Source organism: Columba livia, chromosome 15 (assembly GCF_036013475.1).
Source record: "Columba livia isolate bColLiv1 breed racing homer chromosome 15, bColLiv1.pat.W.v2, whole genome shotgun sequence".
NCBI classification, from domain to species: domain Eukaryota; kingdom Metazoa; phylum Chordata; class Aves; order Columbiformes; family Columbidae; genus Columba; species Columba livia.
The window spans coordinates 1,590,397-1,614,060 of NC_088616.1; the positions used below are offsets into that span (position 1 = coordinate 1,590,397).

General features: G+C 55.3%; 1 long non-coding RNA gene across 1 annotated transcript; it reads right to left on the reverse strand.

Moving 5' to 3' along the window:
- Positions 1–12,317: 12,317 nt before the first annotated feature.
- LOC135575467 (uncharacterized) lies at positions 12,318–14,431 on the reverse strand. The gene is made up of 3 exons (XR_010466287.1): positions 13,718–14,431; positions 12,791–12,862; positions 12,318–12,497 (listed from the first exon to the last, which is right to left on the reverse strand). It is a non-coding gene; the product is annotated as an uncharacterized LOC135575467 (long non-coding RNA).
- Between the last annotated feature and the right edge of the window lie 9,233 nt (positions 14,432–23,664).

The following is a 23,664-nucleotide window of genomic DNA, read 5'->3' on the forward strand; positions in this document are numbered from 1 at the left end:
GAGCACAGAGAGCAGGTGGGCGGGCAGAGACCAGCACCCAGCCCCGAGCAGCTCAGCAGGGCAGCAGTGGGTCCGGGGCTGAGGCCGGTTGAGCAGCCGGGCAGGGCAATGTGAGCAGCACCACGGCCCGGGCAGGGGGGCAGATACCCCACGGGGTTGTGTAGAGGGGCTGCGGCTGCTTCAGCGGCATTTTCTGGGCAAGCAAGGGGCTGGCAAGGCTGGCGCAGGGTGAGCAAGCAGGCACTGGGTGCCCCTGGGGTTCCCCCTGCCGCCCAGCCCCGTGCCACAGTGCCCTGTCCCAGGGCAGCCTGTCCCCAGCATGGACGCTGGGCTGGGCTGGTGAGGGTGCGGTGCCACAGGAGCCGGGTGGCAGCCCCTGGCAGCGTTTGTCCCCGGGCTGCTTGCAGCCGTGCCCAGGGCTGTGGCTCTGCCGCTCCCCGGCTGCACCTCGGCTTTCAGCCCCCAGTCTGGAGGGGTGTGCTCAGGAAATGTGCGCTCGGGAGAACAGGGATGTTCGTGCTCTCGTCCTGCAGCCCTGCTCCCCTCGCTTGAGCCGCAGGTCCCCAGCCTGCAGGAACATGCAGGGGTAGCACTGGTGCAGCCTTTCCCAGGGTCTTGTCCACCAGAAGCACGGACAGTCGCTTTTGGGGTTCCAAATTTTAGCCCTTCCTCTGGGAGTGTGGAAACTTCTCTGACCTGTGCTTGATTCCAGGCTATGGTGCTGGCGGCGCTTATCGAGCTGCTCAGCTGGACCCTGGTTATGAGCCTTGGGGGCGTCCCAGACGTAAGTTGCCAATGTCTGTCTGCTTGAGGGAATAACACTTCTGTTTTAAGAGGTTATTCGTGTGCAATTTTACCAAACCTCCTCTTCAGGACTTGCAAGACCTTTTTGTGCCTTGGGGCTGTTGCACAGCTAAGTAATGAATATTTCTTGACCGCAGGAGCTGCCAGGTCTCAGCAAAAAGGTCACCCGTGTTTCCTATTAGCTGAGGGCACCTCCCCCTTTCCAGGTGTCCCGTGTAATTGCCGCAGCCCCTTCCAGTCAGCGCAGGTGACTAAGAAGTAGATCACAACGCACCCTGGAAACTCCTTCCCTGTGCTGGATTCCAGTTTGGTTCCTGCAGTTGGTGGTGATGAAGCCACTTGGTGGAATCCAAGCCTGGGGGATATCCCAGGGATAAGTGTCCAGTCTTCATTGGTTCCTGGCCTTTTGCAGTTGTTAATATGTGATTTGCTATTTGTTAACATTTCGTTGGGATAATTGCGCCTTGCAATAGCCAGCAGGCTCTTCTCCTCAAGCATCGTGCATCATCATGTTTCCCTCTGGTGCTCCGTGCTCCCACTTCTGTGTGGGCTTCCTTGAGTGTGTGTGAGGGGTCTCCTGGCCAGAAGGCCCAGAGAGGCCCCATGTTTGTCCCTCTGCGCCTTGAGGGGTGTTGCTCATGGCCTGGAGACAGTGGTTTGGAAGCTGTCAGGTCCCAGCCAAGAGGTCCCCAGGCCCCTGTGCAGCTTTGGCCATCTCAGCCTGCTTCTGGCTCCCATGTTGTTTCCTGACGCCCTTCCAGTCACTGCAGGTCACCGAGGAAGAGGCCGATCACAACGTGCAATGGAAACGCTTTTCATTTCTGCTTGATTGCAGCTGTCCCTGTAGGCAGCAGCTACTTGACTTCTCAGCTGGAGCCTGTCCGTGAGCCTCTGGAGGATCCCACGGGTATGTCCCCTGAAGGAATGAGCACTTCCACGTTAGTTTTCCGTTCCGGTGCAATTTAGCTTGCTCCTTTGTTGGCCGATGCTGGGGCCCGCAGCAGAGCAGTGTGTGGGTCCGGCTCACTGCTGTGCGCGGGGGGCTCTGAATGACACATTGATTGCACTAGATGCACTCCCAAAAGCCCAGGCTGTGTTTCTAAGCTCTATGACCGTGTTTGGAGAGTACTGGCTCCTGAAGTACAGTGTTCCTGATGAGGATGTTACTTCTCATGAAACCGTCCTGCTTTCTTTCCAAAGAGATGGACTACGAGACTGAGCAGAAGACCTTTCCGAGGGGAAGCAGTCACTCAGTGCCAGCGTCAGATGAAGAAACGGAGACAATGGCAGCAACTGGCACGCCAGGTAGTTGCTGTCCCGTGGTCACCTGGTGTCACCAGTCGCAATGACTGTGTGCCTGCGGGCTCTACCCCAGCTCTTGCACATCTTAGCAGCAGCCAAACCTGGGAGTGTTGGTGCAGAGAAGGGCTGTCAAAAAGGCAGGAGCGGCTCTCTGAGGACAAGGGTCAGCTCTGGGGCGTGGAGGTTATTGCCAGCAGCGTGCCGGAGAGATGTTGGTAGATGTCTCTGGACGAGGGTCGAGGTTGCTCACCTACCGCCACAGCCCTTGGCCAGGAATTTAGGAACTTTGCCTCTTGGGGAATGAGGACATCTGAGGGCTGCAGCCAGTGCGCTGTCCCGGGGCCAGCCTTCCCCCAGCGTGGGCATCGGGTGGCACCAACCGCCGAAAAAAGCCTCTCTTGGGCATGTGAGGCACGGTGTGAGCTGATTTCCCGCAGCGCAGAGCACAGCAACGTGTGGCATTGTCTCCTCTCCCGCAGGGGCGGGCGCTGGGACAAAGGCTGAGGCTGCCGCTCTGGAGGGTCTGCGCGAGCACTACATCCCCGTGACTGCAGCGGTCCTGGCTGTGCCGCTGTTTGCTGTAGTGGCGGCTTGCATCGTCATCTCACGGCTGAGGAAGAGAGCCCCGTGAGTTGCTTTTCCCCAGAGCCGTGCATCGCTGCAGCTGGCAATGAACTGTTTGCAGTCAGAGCGTGCTGGAGTGCCCAGGCAGCTGCTGGCCGGACGCTGCTGAGATTTCTGCTCTGAGACGGTTAAGTGGCCTCTTAATTCCTGTCAATGAGCAGTCTTTTCCTGAAACTCATTCCTACAGGAGGAGCCAGGGAGACGAAGCAGCAGCAGAACAAGTCGACGCTGCCTCTGCCTGGAAAAGGGAAGATCAAACTAAAGATCAAGGCCAAGCAGAGTCAGGAGAAGAAACACAAAAGGGAGAGACTGCCCAGGAAAGCGAGCTTTTCTGCAACAGCTCCAGCCCATCCCCATGGATCTTTGCAGTTGAGCTCGCGCAGCTGTACAGGAACATGAGCGCAGACGCCTCAGCTCTGCCCGTTCCCAGCTGCTCTCTCCCTCGTGGGGCCTCTTCACCGGACACCTGGATTTCCCTGGACTCGCTTGAGCCTCAGCCCTTCTGGTGTCCCTGTTACCAGTACCAGAAGGGACACTGTTCCTCAGATGATGACTTTGTAGAGTAAATAACAAGTCTCTTGGTCCAAAGCAGTGAGTCCTTGGCTGTTCAGGCCGTTTGAGTCGGGGTATCAGGCACAGGGCCGGGAGCAGGGCTGTGTCTGTGAGAGAAGCTGTCAGACCTGCACTCGGGGAGGGACCCCTTTGTCCCAGCATCAGCCTGGTTTCCCAGCTGGGGCTGTCAACAAGGCTTTCCTGCACCAGGGTGGGGACGTGCTGGGCAGACGTCAGGTGCGGAGGGTTGTCCTTGAGCTTGCTTGGGATGCCACCGCCTGAATACAGCAGAGCCCGTTAAGGCCAACATGGAGTCTGACTTGCGAGGTTTCTCGCAGCACGGCAGGTGACACGAAGGACAGAGCACAAAGCCAGTCTTATCCCAGCTCTGCTCTGCAGCTGCGACTGAAGGGTGCGAGAAGCAGGCAGGAGAGGTTTTGTCCATTGCTCTAGGCTGCCTGGCTGGGCACTACGAGCACCGCGTCCCAGCTCTCCTCCTCCTGTGCGGAGCAGCCTGTGTCACCCAGTCTGGCTGAGCTGGGAGCCTGTGCTCCCATGGGCAGTGCTGGGGGGGCCTGCGGCTCTTCCCCCGCTGCCCGCTGGTGCACATGGGGTCAGCAGCCAAACCTGAAACTCTCCCTCCACAGAAAGTGGTGGAGAACAGGCCAGGAGCGGCTCTGTGAGGATGACCGTTGTCAGCCTGATGGAGCGTGACAGAGCGCGACAGAGCCTGACAGGCCTCAACCAGGCCCGATAGGGCTTGACAGAGCCTGACAGACCTGGCAAAGACTGAAAGGGTGTGACAGAGCCCGACGAAGCCCGACAGGGCCCGATAGAGCCCAGCAGGGCCTAACAAAGCCTGAAAGGGCGTGACAGAGTCCATCAGAGCCTGACAGGTCCCAACAAAGTCCAGCAAAGCCAGACATGGCCCATCAGAGCCCTACAGAGCCACACAGGGGCCAACCGGGTCTGACAGGCCTGGACAGAGCCCGACAAGGCCCAACAAAGCCTGACAGGCCGTGATTGAGTGCACCCTCAGTAAGTTCAGAGATGACACCAGGTTGGGTGGAGTGTTGATGTGCTGGAGGGTGGGAAGGCCACACAGAGGGATCTGGACCGGCTGGGTCGATGGGCTGGGACAATTGTCTGAGGTTCAACAAGGCCAAGGGCCGGGTCCTGCACTTGGGTCACAACAACCCCATGAACGCTGCAGGCTGGGGAAGAGCGGCTGGAGAGTGCCTGGAGGAAAAGGACCTGGGGGTGCTGGTGACAGTGGCTGAACATGAGCCAGCGTGTGCCCAGGTGGCCAAAAAGGCCACCAGCATCCTGGCTTGTATCAGGAATAGTGTGGCCAGCAGGCCCAGGGCAGTTACCATCCCTGTGCTGGGCACTGGGGAGGCCAAACCTCGAATCCTGGGGTCAGTTTTGTGCCCCTCACTACAGGAAAGGCCTTGAGGTGCTGGAGCGAGTGGAGAGAAGGGAACGGAGCTGGTGAGGGGCTGGAGCACAAGTGTGATGGAGCGACTGAGGGACCTGGGGGTTCAGCTGGAGAACAGGAGCTGAGGGGAGACCTTCTGATCTCTGAACTGCCTGAAAGGAGCTTGGAGCCAGGGGGGTCGGGCTCTGCTCCCCAGGAACAAGCGCCAGCAGCAGAGGAAACGGCCTCAAGTTGCGCCAGGGGAGGTTGAGGTTGGATCTGGGAACAATTTCTTCCCCAAAGGGCTGTGGGGCATTGGAACAGGCTGCCCAGGGCAGTGCTGGAGTCACCATCCCTGGAGGGCTGGACAGACGGACATGAGGTTCTCAGGACATGGGGCAGGGACAGGGGTGGGTTGTGGTTGGGGGACCTGGGGGAGGGGGCTGAACATGGCTGTACAAACCCTGGGGTCAGGGCCAGGACCCGTCCCGGAGCACGTGGGTGGGTCCGGTGTCCAGCCAGGGTCACCCAGCACAACCCCCGGTCCCTGTCCCCTCCAGCTCTTCCCGCTCCGTCCTGTGCCGGCTCCTCACCAGGATTTTCCTTCGTCCCCTCCCGGCCCAGCTCCCCCTGTTGTTAAGGGAGTGGAGCATCTCCCGTGTGAGGAAAGGCTGAGGGAGCTGGGGCTCTGGAGCTGGACAAGAGGAGACTGAGGGGGGACTCATTCATGTTTACAGATATATAAAGGGGGAGTGTCAGGAGGATGGAGCCAGGCTCTTCTGGTGACGTCCAGTGCCAGGACAAGGGGCAATGGGTGCAAACTGAAACACTCCCATTAAAATTGGGGTTCAGCAGGTGAGTTTAGCAGGAGAAGAAATGCACTGGATGTGGCGATGGGGAACGGCGCACATCGGGACGCGGACAAAGACGCACACAGAGGCAGAGTGCATGTTCAGGAAGGAGCGCAGAGCTGGGCAGAGCGGAGAGCTGATCCAGGCCGAGCTTTTATTAACAGTTCTTGGTTTATAGGTTTACAGATATGGGCATGGACTAAGAGGCTAGACAGGATGTTTCTTTCAACAATTGTGATTTCAAACACACCACACTCGTGTCTGTTTTCAATTACGTTCCCATGCATACCTTGTGGGCGGCGTTCGACCCACTCGCTCACACACCCAGGCCCAACATTCACACATCACACATACGGGGGCGGTTTTCCGACCCAAGATATCGCTCTCACTGGCCTGGGCTATCACTCCTTACATTCATAAAAACATATTTATAACCTGTCCAAGGCCCTTTAGCTGGAACCGAACATCCTGCCATTCCCACATCTCCCCCTTTTTTGTTATTGAACATCAAGTTCACAGTGAGCACAGCAAGGGCCCTGGCTCCATTCTTCTTTACATTCTGTATCATTCTCCAGATGATTTGAGGCCTACCAGGAAAAATGTTACACAAGCACATCCAATTCCCACAAAAACCCATGTACGCAGATGGAGGCCTGAAAACCATGGGTTTGGGTCTAACCACTTTACGCTCTTCGAACATGTCGTCCATTATGTCTTGCAGTGTTAATTCTTGCAAATCATGCAACTGTTTTCACAGGGCACTGGCTACATCCTGAAACAGGCCTTGCACATTAGCTGGAAGTGTTCTCTGGAGATGTTATTTCACTTGATTTCACTCATAAACTCTACAATTCCGTTTCAAGGGTGTTACACATAAATCCTTTTGAGTATATTCCAAATCACAATGCAGTTTTATTCTGGTAGCCAAAGTGTTCTGTCCATCTCCCATCCACAACAGAGCTGCTTCACATATATTTATTGCAGAGGTGTGAATAGTTGTCAGGTTTTATTCTCTCCCTTAGATGACTGCTCTCCCGTCCCAGCAGAAACTGTCTTTACAGAAGGAAGTTTGACTCCTTTATCTGTGTCACGGAGGCACCTGGAAGTCAGTTTCAGGCAGACAACAAGTTCCAAAACAGACTTAATTATAGCGGGAAGAGTGTAGCAAATAAACTGACTAGAAATGGAGTTTATACAATTATTTAACAACATAAAATAATATAAACATAACATAACATAAAATACAGGTTTGGATATCAGTTAAGGGGATTATTGGAGTACAAGAACATAAGAATAATGAGGATCCACAACGTGCACGTCGTCACTCACAAGAAACAAAACTAGAGGCCTCTCACTTCAGGGTACTTAAAATAATCACTTGCCTAGCTTAGGCAAGGGCTTACTCAAGGATATATCTAGTAAATAACCACTCACTCAAATGAGGAGGTGAGGTGTTCTCAATCCCAAGAAGTCTCCTTAGACGGTGTCCCTGTCTGAGGAAAGGGCTCCAGTTCACAGACCCGCAGCTCCGAGAAGGCCACTCAAAGGGTGTCTTCGGCGGGAACCCCGTTTTAAAGGCTGGTCAGATGTGCTGTGGGCATTACAACACGGTCCAGAAGCTTCGCAGCTACTCTGGGCACCTTCTTTGTTGAGGACCCTGTCAACTGACCGAGGGTCCCACCCCTCCTGTCCCCCAGCTGGTGGAGGTGAAGTCACCCTGCTCCGAGGACGTGACTGTCAGCACCTTGGCACCACCCTGGTGTGCACTGGGGACAGGCACAGTGGGGCACAGAAGGTGCTAAAGAGCCATCAACAGCCCCACTGAAGGCTCAAGATCTCAGGGGAATGTGCAACTGCCGCACAATCCACCCTGTGACCACAGTCATGATCTGACAGGCTACTTTGGAGAGGTGCGGCAGTCACCTCTTGCCTCCAAAGTCAAAAGGGGGCATTCTGTCAGTGAGTCTCAATGCCCACTGTGGATCATCATACCTTATGTGTCATTTTCCTGTTATACATTGTCATTACAAATCAACCTACAATAGAATGGAATAGTACAAATTACAGCAATTATTGTTATTAGCAAATATTACAGAATCACAGACTCACAGAATCGACTGGGTTGGAACCCAGAATGCCAGACACTAGTGCCTGGCCGCCAGCTGGATGCAGCCCCATTCACCAGCACTCTCTGGGCCCGGCCCTCCAGCCAGTTCTTAACCCAGCAGAGAGTGCACTTGTCCAAGCCATGGGCTACCAGCTTTTGCAGGAGTATATTATGGGAGACAGTGTCAAAGGCCTTGCTGAAGTCCAGATAGACCACATCCACGGCTTTCCCCTCATCTACCAGCTGGGTCACCTGATCATAAAAGGAGATCAGCTTGGTCAGACAGCACCTGCCCCTCCTAAACCCATGCTGGCTGGGTCTGATCCCTTGTCCATCCTGAAGGTGCTGTGTGATTGCATTCAGGATGATCTGCTCCATAACCCTGCCAGGCACCGAGGTCAGGCTGACAGGCCTGGAGTTGCCAGGGTCAGCTCTGCAGCCCTTTTTGTGGATTGGGGTAACATTTGCCAATTTCCAATCATATGGGACCCCGCCAGTGAGCGAGGACTGTTGGGAGATGACGGAGAGCGGCTTGGCAAGCTCTTCTGCCAGCTCCCTCATCACCCTAGGATGGATCCCGTCTGGTCCCATAGACTTGTGAGGATCCAGATGGCTCAGTAAATCACCAACTATTTCCTCCTGGAATACAAGGGGCCTATTTGGCTTCCTATCTCTGTCAACCACCTCCAGAGGCCAGTTGTCCTGAGGGCCACCTGTCTTACTGGTAAAAACTGAGGCAAAGTAGGTATTAAGTACCTCAGCTTTCTCCTCATTGGAGAGGAGGAGGAGGAGGCTGGTTAGCCATCCTGATAAGGAAAACCAAGGCATTGACAGATTTTTTGGTTTTGTTTTTTGTTTTGTTTTGTTGTTGTTTTGGGGGGGTTTTTTGTTTGTGTGGTTTTTTTTTTTACATCAATTAGTAATCTGTACAATTCTGATATGCTAGTGCCTCTAATTTACCGGAGGCCGAGTACAAACTCAAAATATCTTCTGTGGTTATTTTATATACCTTACATGATAAGACCCAGAATGAAAACAAAGGCCAGATTGCTCTGAACCACTACTCCATCCCCCCATCACTGGTAAAACAAGTGAAACTTCTCTGAGAAACAACTGTTAATCGGCTTCTTAGAAATACACACAGGAGCTGTCTCAACAAAATACTGTTGGTTTTGATTAAATTTAGTCCCATCCTTGTTTACCAGCAGCTGATCTCCTGGTGGTGTCCATGCACCACCTACCCAGTGTGTGTCATTGTCACTGCTCTGTTGCAGGAGATGATAGCCAAATAGGCTAAGAAGTTGTTAACTGCAGTGAGGGGCCTGCTGCTGCCATCGTAGTACTTGCGTTTTGTTGTAACTTCTTCAGCTGCCCCCAGGTAACATCACTGGCCTCTTCCTTCAGTCTCTTACGTTTCTTCATTGCCCTCTGCTGCAGGGATAGACGCTGCATCTCTGGCACTGGGTCGTGTGTCGCGTTTCTCCAACTGAATACGTCTCAGGTTTAACGTATTTTGCAGGAAGCCACTTCAGTCCTGTTGGAAGAACACACGCATGCCCCCTTCCCCAGGTGACGAACTCTACAGGCCCTTGCCTTTGACTGTTGTGCAGGAGATCCTGATACAAAACCTTTGGTCTCTGGGACAGTGGATCTGGAACACGAAAGTGTTTTTCCACTGTTCTGATAGAAGAGGAAGGCACAGCATGGTTCAAAAAACTTAAAGTCTATGCTGCATTGTCTAATTGTTCTTGAGGCATCATATTCCCCCTTTTTTGTTTTAATAACATTTGTCTCAGTGTGGAATGCGTCTGTTCAATAACAGCCTGTCCAGTGGGAGAATGTGGAATACCTGTGACATGCAAAACACCCCACTGCTGTAAAAAATATTGCGTGGATCTGGCAGTGTAGCCAGGACCATTGGTGTGGGACACCCAGCACGGCAAACCAGTGGGTCCAGTGGGGCTGAACATCTCTGCTTTTCTCACTAGTATAAGCAGATGCACAAAGCATACCAGAAGAAGTCTCTATAGCGATGTGTACACATATCAAATGACCAAAAGATGAGACATATGTAACATCTGTCTGCTAAATGGCATTAGTTGTGAGCCCACGAGGGTTAACTCCAAAGGAGCATAAATTTGTAATAAGGCCTTGACGTTCCGGGCAAGAGCGAACTATGTATTTCGCTTGTTTGAGTGTCAGATCAAACATCTTTTTTAAAGCAGCAGCATTTTGATGGAAGAAAGCGTGTGAAGCACTGGCAGACTGGAAGCGGACTGTGACTACAGTGTAGGAGTCTGCAACTGCTCTCTGTCCAGTCCGTCCTGATCCGGGGCAGCATCCCAAGCAAGCTCAAGGACAACCCTTCTGTTATAGAAGCTGCTAAAGTGGCATGAGAGTGTCTACGAGTAACAAACAGTGGGTGTCTGCAATGCTGTAATGCAGTTTGCAATGATACAAACATTTCAAAGAGCTGCTGTTGTGAGATTTCTTTAAGGAAGGTGGAGGGGATGCACTGTAGGACCTTGACTGTGCAGGGCAGAGCTGAGCCAGGCTGAGCTGACTTTTATTAACAGTTCTCAATGTATAGGTTTAGTGATACGGATCTGGAGCAAGAGGCCAGACAGGATGTTTTTTTCAATAATTGTTATTTCAAACACACCACATTCGTGCTGTGTCTGTTTTCAGTCATGTTCCCATGCATAACTTCTGGGTGGCACTCGACCCACCCATTCACACGCCCAGGCCCAATATTCACACATAATACAAGGTATGGCATTGGCAGTGCTTAGAGCTGCTCAGCTGGATTCTGGTTATGAGCTTGGGGGCATCCCAGAGCTAAGTTGCCAATGTCTGTCTGCTTGATGGAATAAACACTTCTGTTTGAATAGGTTATTCATGCGCAATTTTACCAAATATCCTGTTAAGAACTTCTGACCTTTTTGTGCCTCGGGGCTGTTGCACAGTTGATGCGCTCAGAGCCGGACAGCCGTCCATCCCAGCGCCTCCCCTGATCTCTGTCCAGTCCCTCCTGATCCGGGGCAGAATCCCAAGCAAGCTCAATGACAACACCCCGCACCTCACGTGTGGCCAGCATGTCCCCATCCTGGTGCATCCCAAAAAAAAACCTCTCCTGCCTGCTTCTCGCACCCTTCAGTCGCAGCTGCAGAGCAGAGCTGGGATAAGACTGGCTTTGTGCTCTGTCCTTCGTGTCACCTGCCGTGCTGCGAGAAACCTCGCAAGTCAGACTCCATGTTGGCCTTAACGGGCTCTGCTGTATTCAGGCGGTGGCATCCCAAGCAAGCTCAAGGACAACCCTCCGCACCTGACGTCTGCCCAGCACGTCCCCACCCTGGTGCAGGAAAGCCTTGTTGACAGCCCCAGCTGGGAAACCAGGCTGATGCTGGGACAAAGGGGTCCCTCCCCGAGTGCAGGTCTGACAGCTTCTCTCACAGACACAGCCCTGCTCCCGGCCCTGTGCCTGATACCCCGACTCAAACGGCCTAAACAGCCAAGGACTCACTGCTTTGGACCAAGAGTCTTGTTATTTACTCTACAAAGTCGTCATCTGAGGAACAGTGTCCCTTCTGGTACTGGTAACAGGGACACCAGAAGGGCTGAGGCTCAAGCGAGTCCAGGGAAATCCAGGTGTCCGGTGAAGAGGCCCCACGAGGGAGAGAGCAGCTGGGAACGGGCAGAGCTGAGGCGTCTGCGCTCATGTTCCTGTACAGCTGGGCGAGCTCCGCCGCAAAGATCCACGGGGATGGGCTGGAGCTGTTGCAGAAAAGCTCGCTTTCTTGGGCAGTCTCTCCCTTTTGTGTTTCTTCTCCTGACTCTGCTTGGCCTTGATCTTTAGTTTGATCTTCCCTTTTCCAGGCAGAGGCAGCGTCGACTTGTTCTGCTGCTGCTTCGTCTCCCTGGCTCCTCCTGTAGGAATGAGTTTCAGGAAAAGACTGCTCATTGACAGGAATTAAGAGGCCACTTAACCGTCTCAGAGCAGAAATCTCAGCAGAGTCCGGCCAGCAGCTGCCTGGGCACTCCAGCACGCTCTGACTGCAAACAGTTCATTGCCAGCTGCAGCGATGCACGGCTCTGGGGAAAAGCAACTCACGGGGCTCTCTTCCTCAGCCGTGAGATGATGATGCAAGCCGCCACTACAGCAAACAGCGGCACAGCCAGGACCGCTGCAGTCACGGGGATGTAGTGCTCGCGCAGACCCTCCAGAGCGGCAGCCTCAGCCTTTGTCCCAGCGCCCGCCCCTGCGGGAGAGGAGACAATGCCACACGTTGCTGTGCTCTGCGCTGCGGGTAATCAGCTCACACCGTGCCTCACATGCCCAAGAGAGGCTTTTTTCGGCGGTTGGTGCCACCCGATGCCCACGCTGGGGGAAGGCTGGCCCCGGGACAGCGCACTGGCTGCAGCCCTCAGATGTCCTCATTCCCCAAGAGGCAAAGTTCCTAAATTCCTGGCCAAGGGCTGTGGCGGTAGGTGAGCAACCTCGACCCTCGTCCAGAGACATCTACCAACATCTCTCCGGCACGCTGCTGGCAATAACCTCCACGCCCCAGAGCTGACCCTTGTCCTCAGAGAACCATTCCTGCCTTTTTGACAACCCTTCTCTGCACCAACACTCCCAGGTTTGGCAGCTGCTAAGATGTGCAAGAGCTGGGGTAGAGCCCGCAGGCACACAGTCATTGCGACTGGTGACACCAGGTGACCACGGGACAGCAACTACCTGGCGTGCCAGTGGCTGCCATTGTCTCCGTTTCTTCATCTGACGCTGGCACTGAGTGACTGCTTCCCCTCGGAAAGGTCTTCTGCTCAGTCTCGTAGTCCATCTCTTTGGAAAGAAAGCAGGACGGTTTCATGAGAAGTAACATCCTCATCAGGAACACTGTACTTCAGGAGCCAGTACTCTCCAAACACGGTCATAGAGCTTAGAAGCACAGCCTGGGCTTTTGGGAGTGCATCTAGTGCAATCAATGTGTCATTCAGAGCCCCCCGCGCACAGCAGTGAGCCGGACCCACACACTGCTCTGCTGCGGGCCCCAGCATCGGCCAACAAAGGAGCAAGCTAAATTGCACCGGAACGGAAAACTAACGTGGAAGTGCTCATTCCTTCAGGGGACATACCCGTGGGATCCTCCAGAGGCTCACGGACAGGCTCCAGCTGAGAAGTCAAGTAGCTGCTGCCTACAGGGACAGCTGCAATCAAGCAGAAATGAAAAGCGTTTCCATTGCACGTTGTGATCGGCCTCTTCCTCGGTGACCTGCAGTGACTGGAAGGGCGTCAGGAAACAACATGGGAGCCAGAAGCAGGCTGAGATGGCCAAAGCTGCACAGGGGCCTGGGGACCTCTTGGCTGGGACCTGACAGCTTCCAAACCACTGTCTCCAGGCCATGAGCAACACCCCTCAAGGCGCAGAGGGACAAACATGGGGCCTCTCTGGGCCTTCTGGCCAGGAGACCCCTCACACACACTCAAGGAAGCCCACACAGAAGTGGGAGCACGGAGCACCAGAGGGAAACATGATGATGCACGATGCTTGAGGAGAAGAGCCTGCTGGCTATTGCAAGGCGCAATTATCCCAACGAAATGTTAACAAATAGCAAATCACATATTAACAAATGCAAAAGGCCAGGAACCAATGAAGACTGGACACTTATCCCCGGGATATCCCCCAGGCTTGGATTCCACCAAGTGGCTTCTTCACCACCAACTGCAGGAACCAAACTGGAATCCAGCACAGGGAAGGAGTTTCCAGGGTGCGTTGTGATCTACTTCTTAGTCACCTGCGCTGACTGGAAGGGGCTGCGGCAATTACACGGGACACGTGGAAAGGGGGAGGTGCCCTCAGCTAATAGGAAACACGGGTGACCTTTTTGCTGAGACCTGGCAGCTCCTGCGGTCAAGAAATATTCATTACTTAGCTGTGCAACAGCCCCAAGGCACAAAAAGGTCTTGCAAGTCCTGAAGAGGAGGTTTGGTAAAATTGCACACGAATAACCTCTTAAAACAGAAGTGTTATTCCCTCAAGCAGACAGACATTGGCAACTTACGTCTGGGACGCCCCCAAGGCTCATAACCAGGGTCCAGCTGAGCAGCTCGATAAGCGCCGCCAGCGCCATAGCCTGGAATCAAGCACAGGTCAGAGAAGTTTCCACACTCCCAGAGGAAGTGCTAAAATTTGGAACCCCAAAAGCGACTGTCCGTGCTTCTGGTGGACAAGACCCTGGGAAAGGCTGCACCAGTGCTACCCCTGCATGTTCCTGCAGGCTGGGGACCTGCGGCTCAAGCGAGGGGAGCAGGGCTGCAGGATGAGAGCACGAACATCCCTGTTCTCCCGAGCGCACATTTCCTGAGCACGCCCCTCCAGACTGGGGCCTGAAAGCCGAGGTGCAGCCGGGGAGCGGCAGAGCCACAGCCCTGGGCACGGCTGCAAGCAGCCCGGGGACAAACGCTGCCAGGGGCTGCCACCCGGCTCCTGTGGCACCGCACCCTCACCAGCCCAGCCCAGCGTCCATGCTGGGGACAGGCTGCCCTGGGACAGGGCACTGTGGCACGGGGCTGGGCGGCAGGGGGAACCCCAGGGGCACCCAGTGCCTGCTTGCTCACCCTGCGCCAGCCTTGCCAGCCCCTTGCTTGCCCAGAAAATGCCGCTGAAGCAGCCGCAGCCCCTCTACACAACCCCGTGGGGTATCTGCCCCCCTGCCCGGGCCGTGGTGCTGCTCACATTGCCCTGCCCGGCTGCTCAACCGGCCTCAGCCCCGGACCCACTGCTGCCCTGCTGAGCTGCTCGGGGCTGGGTGCTGGTCTCTGCCCGCCCACCTGCTCTCTGTGCTCCTCTCAGGACAGCCTGGGCGTCCCGGGCTTGCAGGGACACCAGAAGCAGGAGGAGGAGGAGGCGCGTGAGGACCTTGGCCCCCCACGATCCCACCATGATGCTGCTGCTGCTGCTGCTGCTGCTGCTGCTGCTGCTGCTTACTGAGACGTCGCCTGCAGCTGGTGTGGGACAGCACGTCACAGCACATCACAGCTTGTCACAGCACGTCACAGCGTGTCACCACGGGGCTGTGACCTCACAACCCTGTCGGGTCACACCCTCCACCAGGCTCCCCAACCTACACCCCTTGCCAGGGAATTACCAAATCTGCACATGATTGCACGTCCTTGTTCTACACGAGCGTGGAAGGAGCAGAAGTGGAGGAGCGTGGACCTATTTTGGGAGGCAGCGCTGCGTTGGAAGCGCACAGACACTCAGATCTTGCTTCCCAGAAATCAACCTCCAAAAGCTGCGTATGAAGACTGAATAAAAAAGCCAGTTTCAAGTGCCTTTACTTGCTACCACTTTTGTCAGGCAGCATTCTAGGGAGAAAACAGCTTCTCCCACTAGTTTTGCCACAGCTTTGTTACCTTAAAAGAAACCTCTTCTTGCTCTGCTGCTCCAATGCAGCCTCACAGACCAGAAAATCAATCCTACTGCAGGCAGGAAACCTTCACCACACGAAGACAGGCATGCTGTGGGAACACGTTACTCGCAAAAACAGACTCTGACAACTACTTGCTTTCCAAAGTTCAGGCGGTGGTAGAAAACAACAACAACAAAGCGAGGTTCTTATTCACATTTTATGGAGCCCATTGAATCAGATAATCTACATTAAGTCCAACTCCAGGCTGAACCTCAGAAGAAAAAAAGCCATCTTCAAACTTCCAGGAAAAACAGGAACTTTGAAGTGGCAAGATCAGAAAGCACTGCCATGCCAGTCCACACCCCTGATCACAGACCACCCGCCCTGTTCCCTGAGGGAGCAAAGTTCTCAGGTAAATCACAGCCACTGATGTTTGGAAAAGAGCACCCAGTCTCTTGTTCTTTAGCACCCGGCATGTATGTTGGAATTGGAGCTGGGAAGAAAAGCACACACAGTCAGCCTGGTTTCATTTCAAGGACACCAGGACATGGTCACTTCCCATTTACAAGGAATCACAACAGGTCCCACCAGTCCCTGCAGGCCCGAACACGGCTCCCATGCAGGGTCCCGAGGAGCAGTAAGCGCACAACAAGAGACCTTCCTTCAAAAGGAGGCCCCCAGCCGGCTCTTCCAACAAGCTGCACAGAGCAGCAGCCGAGAACAACCTCTGCTGTAGCTGCACCCGGCTCCGCCGTCTGCACAAGGAGACCAGCTCTAAATGATCCCCAGACCGAAAGACACAGAGCTCAGCGACACCTGCTCATTCCATTCAAGCTGCTGAGGAGAAGGACAGAGGACTAGAAAGACACAAATCAGACAAGAGGAGCCGAGTGAGGAAGAGACATATGGGGAAAAGGCTGGAGAGCCGGACAGGCTTTTTTCAGCATTGGTGCCTCTGGCTCTGCTGCCTTAGCACCAGAGGACAAGAAGGATCTCTTCAGCTTCTCGTGGAGAAGAGCCCGTGTGCCAGCGAGCAGCTGCACCAGCGCTACCCCTGTCTGTTCCTCTAGACTCCGCACTGGGTTTGTGTGCTGGGGACCCGCGGTGCAGCCAAGGAGAGCACTGCAGGGACGGAGCAGAAACGCTCCCGCTTTCCCCAGTGGGCATCTCCCGAGCACTCCCTGCCACGACGGCCCCGAGGATGACAGACAGGATGCAGCCTGTGGGCTGTTGCCCGGCTCCTGCAGAGCCACTTGCTCGCCCCCCCAGCCCCGATGCCCACGCTGGGGGAAGGCTGGCCCCGGGACAGCGCACTGCCGGCAGCCCTCAGATGGGCAGGGCTGTAGCCCTCACATGTCCTCCTTCCCCAAGAGGCAAAGTTCCTAAATTCCTGGCCACGGTCTGTGGTGGTAGGTGAGCAACCTCGACCCGCATCCAGAGATGTCTACGAGCGCCTCTCCGGCACGCTGCTGGCAATAACCTCCAGGCCCCAGAGCTGACCCTTGTCCTCAGAGAGCCGCTCCTGCCTTCTTTGACAGCCCTTCTCTGCACCAACACTCACGCCTGGCCAGCACGTCCCCATGCTGGTGCAGGAAAGCCTTGTTGACAGCCCCAGCTGGGTAACCAGGCTGATGCTGGGACAAAGGGGTCCCTCCCCGAGTGCAGGTCTGACAGCTTCTCTCACAGACACAGCCCTGCTCCCGGCCCTGTGCCTGATACCCCGACTCAAACGGCCTAAACAGCCAAGGACTCACTGCTTTGGACCAAGAGTCTTGTTATTTACTCTACAAAGTCATCATCTGAGGAACAGTGTCCCTCCAGGTACTGGTAACAGGGACACCAGAAGGGCTGAGGCGCAAGTGAGTCCCGAGAAATCCAGGTGTCCGGTGCAAAGCCCGACAGGGCTCGATAGGGACCAACAAAGCCTGATAGGGCCATACAGGGCTTGACAGAGCCTAACAAAGCCCGACAAAATCCAACATTACTCGAGAGACCCCCAGGGACAGGTCCCGATACAGCTCTACAAAGCCCAACAGGGCACAACAAAGCCTGACAGCCTCTGACAGGGCCCAACAGAGTTCTACAGAGCCCAACAGAGTGCAACAGAGCCAACAGGCCTTGACAAGGCCTGAGAGGGTCCGACAGAGCCTGACAACATCCTACAAAGTCTGACAGAGCACAACAAGGTCTGATGTAGCCCACAAGGCCAGACAAGGCCCAAAAGATCCTGACAGAGACCAACAAGTCCCAACATGGCCCAATAGGGCCTGACAAGGCCCAACAGAGCCTGAGAGAGAGCGACAAGTCCCGACATGGCCCGACAGGGCCTGAGAGCGAGCGACAAGTCCCCACATGGCCCAGCAAGGCCCGAGAGGGCCTGAAAGGGAGGACAGTGCTCCACAGAGCCTGACAGAGCCCTACAGAACCCAGCAAAGACCGAAAGGGCTGTACCGAGACTGACAGAGCCTGAAAATTCCTGAGAGGGTCTGTCAGCACCCGACAGACAGGGTGGGGAGGAGAAGAAGAAGGAAGCGGGGAGAGAGAAAGACAGGGACAGGGAGGGGGCTGTAGAGATGGAGAGAGAAAAAGAAGGACAGGGAACAGAACAAAGGGACTGAGAAATAAAGCAAAGGGAAGGCTGCGATGAAGAGAGTGACAAGGAGAAATAAAAACAGCAATGAGCTGCCGGAAAAGAGGGCTGAGAAGCAGGAAAGAGGAGGAGAAGACAAATAAAAAGGGAGAGCCAGCTGGACAGGGGTACATTGCCAGAAACAATGGGACAGGCAGTGAGACAGAGGAATAAAGACGGAAAATGTGGGGACAGGAAGCAGGACAGAAGGACAGTGAGAGGAAAAAAGGGGCAGGAACAGGACACAGGTGGAGAAAGAAGCAGTAGGAACAGAGGGATGGATAGAAAAGTAAAATAGAGGAAGAAGGACACGGGAGACAGAAAGACAAGGAAAAGGAGCAGGACACACATTGTCAGAGAAACACAAAGGGAGAAGGTGACACAGAACGAGAAAAAGGGTCAGGTAGGCAGGACAAAGGGAAAGAGGAAACAACAAGAGACAGGGAGCAGGACACGGAGGCAGAAAAGCCCGGGCTGGGCAGCAGGACAGAGACGAGCAAAAACCCAGCACTGGGCTGCAGAACAAAGATGAGAGAAGTGACAGTGACAGGGAGCAGGACAGAGTGACAGAGAGAGAGGAAACACTGAAGTGGGAGCAGGAGAGAAGAGTAGGAAGGATGGGGGAGAGACAGGGAGAAGGACAGAGAAACAGAGAGGGAATGAGAGGGGCAGGGAGCAGCAGAGCTGGAGCAAGAAGGGAAAAGAGATGGGCAGCAGAACAAATGGAAGGAGAAACAAAGACGGGCAGGAAGCAGGACCAAGGGATGGAAGAAGAGAAGAACAGTCACGGGCTGCAGGACTGAGACGGAGGAGTTCAAAAAAAGACACAGGGAGCAGGACAGAGTGACAGAGAAAGAGCAAAGAACAGTGGGCAGGACAGAACTGAAGGATAAAACACAACTGTGGTGAGCAGTGGGACAGATGGAGAAAGGAAAAACAGAGCGAGAGAGAGAGAGGAAAGAAGGGGCAGCAGCTGGGCAGGGGGATACAGTGAGAAAGGATAAGACCTAGAAGAGGACAGAAAGACAGAAAAGAATAAAAGGACAGAAAGCAAGAGGCAAGCAAGGATCTGGACATGGAGAAAGAAGCAGCAGGGAAAGAGGAAGAGATGCAGAAAGAGTGAGAGGGAGCAGGAGAGAGAAAGAAAAACAACGGTTGAGACCAGGAACAAGATGGGAAAAAAGCCTGGGGTGGGCAGCGAGGCAGAGGAGGAGTAAAAAGAAGAGAGGTGGGGATAGGGGCAGGGTGCAGGATAGAAGGATATAGCAAGAAATGACGGGGCAGGGAACAGACAGAGTGACAGACAAGAATAACAACAATGAGAAAGAAAACCAGGGAAGGTGAGCAGAACAGAGGGATGGAGACAGAGAGAGAGGTGTCAGGAGGAAGAGGTGGGCAAACCAGTCAGGGAGCAGCTTTGGGGAACAGGGAGAGAGGAGATGAACAGGAAGAAGAACAGGGATGGTGGGATGCAGAACGTAAAAACACAGTGAGAGTGAAGAGGAGAGAAGGAAGGACGGAAGGACGGAAGGAAGGAAGGAAGGAAGGAAGGACGGAAGGAAGGACGGAAGGAAGGACGGAAGGAAGGAAAGAAGGAAGGAAGGAAAGAAGGAAGGGAAGTAAAGCACAGGGGGAGAGACGTACCAGGCAGAGAGTGACAAAGAACAAGGAACAGGCCAGACAGACTGTGATAAACAGAGAGGGCTGTAGATCAGGACAAAGAGACAGAGAAGGAAAAAACTGCGATGGGCTGAAGGACAGAGAGAGAAAGAAAAAAAGAGGCACAGGGAGCAGGAAATCGGGACAACGACAAAAGGTCGGATGACAGAGACAGGGACTTGGAGAAAAGAGAAAGGAGGTACAGCCAGCAGAGCACAATGATGGAGAGGAAGAGAGGTACAGGGAATGAAAAATACACAGAGGGAAAGGCCGGGGGGGAAGGGGCGGGTGAGTAGTGAGAGGCACAAGAGGGGCGACACGGCCCCAGGGGCCCGGGACTCACTGGAGCTCTGACTCTCTGCACTGCCAGGCAGATGTTACTGTTCGGGCGCTGCTCCACCTGCTGGTCTGTCCTGTCCTTTCCTTTCCTTTCCTCCCTTCCTTTTCTGTAGCTCCAGTCGCTTGCCCGTCCTGCACCTGAGAGAACACTCGGGTGTCTGGCACCTGCGGGAACGGCGGCTGGAGCAGCCCCAGCCCGGCTCTGCTGCCGGGACAGGCCGCGCTGTGGCTGTGGGACCGGGCAGGGACGTGCTGGGCCGGGACAGCTGCAGGGGGTGGGCTGGGGCGGCTCCGGAGCTCTGGGATCGGGTGCCGGTGCCTGTGACCCCCACGGCTGGGCCCGGCCCCACCTCACCCGGGAGCGGCTGCAGCACAAACTGCGTGTCCGGCAGAAAATGGCGCTGGATCTGTCAGGCCTTGTAGGCTCTTTAAAGCCTGGTCTGGCCCTGTCGGGCTCTGGCCAACCCTGTCAGGCTTTGTCGGGCTCTTTCAAGCCCTTCTGGGCCTTGTCAGGCTCTGTCGGGCCTTGTCGGGATCTGCCCAGGCCTGTCAGACCCTGTTGGGCTCTGTGTGGCTCTGTAGAGCTCTGACAGGCCATGTCTGGCTTTGTTGGGGGACCTGTCAGGCTCTGGCGAACTCTGTTGGGCCCTGTCAGGCTGTCAGGCTCCATTGGGCTCTATTGGGCTCTGTCGATCTTTGCTGGGTCTGTACGGCTCTGTTAGGCTCTCTTGGGCCTTGTCAAGGCCTGTCTGCCTCTGTCGTATTCCGTCAGGCTGACAACGGTCATCCTCACAGAGCCGCTCCTGGCCTGTTCTCCACCACTTTCTGTGGAGGGAGAGTTTCAGGTTTGGCTGCTGACCCCATGTGCACCAGCGGGCAGCGGGGGAAGAGCCGCGGGCCCCCCCAGCACTGCCCATGGGAGCACAGGCTCCCAGCTCAGCCAGACTGGGTGACACAGGCTGCTCCGCACAGGAGGAGGAGAGCTGGGACGCGGTGCTCGTGGTGCCCAGCCAGGCAGCCTAGAGCAATGGACAAAACCTCTCCTGCCTGCTTCTCGCACCCTTCAGTCGCAGCTGCAGAGCAGAGCTGGGATAAGACTGGCTTTGTGCTCTGTCCTTCGTGTCACCTGCCGTGCTGCGAGAAACCTCGCAAGTCAGACTCCATGTTGGCCTTAACGGGCTCTGCTGTATTCAGGCGGTGGCATCCCAAGCAAGCTCAAGGACAACCCTCCGCACCTGACGTCTGCCCAGCACGTCCCCACCCTGGTGCAGGAAAGCCTTGTTGACAGCCCCAGCTGGGAAACCAGGCTGATGCTGGGACAAAGGGGTCCCTCCCCGAGTGCAGGTCTCTGCCAGCTTCTCTCACAGACACAGCCCTGCTCCCATCTAAGGACTCACTGTTTGTACCAAAATACTTGTTATTTATTCTACAAAGTCATCGTCCGAGGAACAGTATCGCTGCTGGTACTGGTAACAGGGACACCAGAAGGGCTGAGGCTCCAGTGAGTCCAGGGAAATCCAGGTGTCCGGTGAAGAGGCCCCACGAGGGAGAGAGCAGCTGGGAACGGGCAGAGCTGAGGTGTCTGCGCTCATGTTCCTGTACAGCTGGGCGAGCTCAACTGCAAAGATCCATGGGGATGGGCGGGAGCTGTTCCAGAAAAGCTCGCTTTCCTGGGCAATCTCTCCCTTTCGTTTTTCTTCTCCTGACTCTGCTTGATCTTCAGTCTGACCTTCGCTTTCCCAGGGAGAGGCAGGGTCGATGTGTTCTGGTGCTTCTTCATCTCCCTGGGTCCTTCTGCAGGACCGCTGCAGTCACGGGGATATAGTGCTCGCGCAGACCCTCCTGACCGGCAGCCTCAGCCTTTTCCCAGCGTCCGCCCCAGTGGGAGAGGACACAATGCCACACGTTGCTGTGGTCTGCGCTGCCGATCATCTCACACGGTGCCTCACGTGCCCAAGAGAGGCTTCTTTCAGCGGTTGGTGCCTCTGGCTCTGCTGCCTTAGCACCAGAGGACAAGAAGGATCTCTTCAGCTTCTCATGGAGAAGAGCCCGTGTGCCAGCGAGCAGCTGCACCAGCGCTACCCCTGTCTGTTCCTCTAGACTCCGCACTGGGTTTGTGTGCTGGGGACCCGCCGTGCAGCCAAGGAGAGCACTGCAGGGACGGAGCAGAAACGCTCCCGCTTTCCCCAGTGGGCATCTCCCGAGCACTCCCTGCCACGACGGCCCCGAGGATGACAGACAGGATGCAGCCTGTGGGCTGTTGCCCGGCTCCTGCAGAGCCACTTGCTCGCCCCCCCAGCCCCGATGCCCACGCTGGGGGAAGGCTGGCCCCGGGACAGCGCACTGCCGGCAGCCCTCAGATGGGCAGGGCTGTAGCCCTCACATGTCCTCCTTCCCCAAGAGGCAAAGTTCCTAAATTCCTGGCCACGGTCTGTGGTGGTAGGTGAGCAACCTCGACCCGCATCCAGAGATATCTACGAGCGCCTCTCCGGCACGCTGCTGGCAATAACCTCCAGGCCCCAGAGCTGACCCTTGTCCTCAGAGAGCCGCTCCTGCCTTCTTTGACAGCCCTTCTCTGCACCAACACTCACGCCTGGCCAGCACGTCCCCATCCTGGTGCAGGAAAGCCTTGTTGACAGCCCCAGCTGGGAAACCAGGCTGATGCTGGGACAAAGGGGTCCCTCCCCGAGTGCAGGTCTGACAGCTTCTCTCACAGACACAGCCCTGCTCCCGGCCCTGTGCCTGATACCCCGACTCAAACGGCCTGAACAGCCAAGGACTCACTGCTTTGGACCAAGAGTCTTGTTATTTACTCTACAAAGTCATCATCTGAGGAACAGTGTCCCTCCAGGTACTGGTAACAGGGACACCAGAAGGGCTGAGGCGCAAGTGAGTCCCGAGAAATCCAGGTGTCCGGTGCAAAGCCCGACAGGGCTCGATAGGGACCAACAAAGCCTGATAGGGCCATGCAGGGCTTGACAGAGCCTAACAAAGCCCGACAAAATCCAACATGACTCGAGAGACCCCCAGGGACAGGTCCCGATACAGCTCTACAAAGCCCAACAGGGCACAACAAAGCCTGACAGCCTCTGACAGGGCCCAACAGAGTTCTACAGAGCCCAACAGAGTGCAACAGAGCCAACAGGCCTTGACAAGGCCTGAGAGGGTCCGACAGAGCCTGACAACATCCTACAAAGTCTGACAGAGCACAACAAGGTCTGATGTAGCCCACAAGGCCAGACAAGGCCCAAAAGATCCTGACAGAGACCAACAAGTCCCAACATGGCCCAATAGGGCCTGACAAGGCCCAACAGAGCCTGAGAGAGAGCGACAAGTCCCCACATGGCCCAGCAAGGCCCGAGAGGGCCTGAAAGGGAGGACAGTGCTCCACAGAGCCTGACAGAGCCCTACAGAACCCAGCAAAGACCGAAAGGGCTGTACCGAGACTGACAGAGACTGACAGAGCCTGAAAATTCCTGAGAGGGTCTGTCAGCACCCGACAGACAGGGTGGGGAGGAGAAGAAGAAGGAAGCGGGGAGAGAGAAAGACAGGGACAGGGAGGGGGCTGTAGAGATGGAGAGAGAAAAAGAAGGACAGGGAACAGAACAAAGGGACTGAGAAATAAAGCAAAGGGAAGGCTGCGATGAAGAGAGTGACAAGGAGAAATAAAAACAGCAATGAGCTGCCGGAAAAGAGGGCTGAGAAGCAGGAAAGAGGAGGAGAAGACAAATAAAAAGGGAGAGCCAGCTGGACAGGGGTACATTGCCAGAAACAATGGGACAGGCAGTGAGACAGAGGAATAAAGACAGAAAATGTGGGGACAGGAAGCAGGACAGAAGGACAGTGAGAGGAAAAAAGGGGCAGGAACAGGACACAGGTGGAGAAAGAAGCAGTAGGAACAGAGGGATGGATAGAAAAGTAAAATAGAGGAAGAAGGACACGGGAGACAGAAAGACAAGGAAAAGGAGCA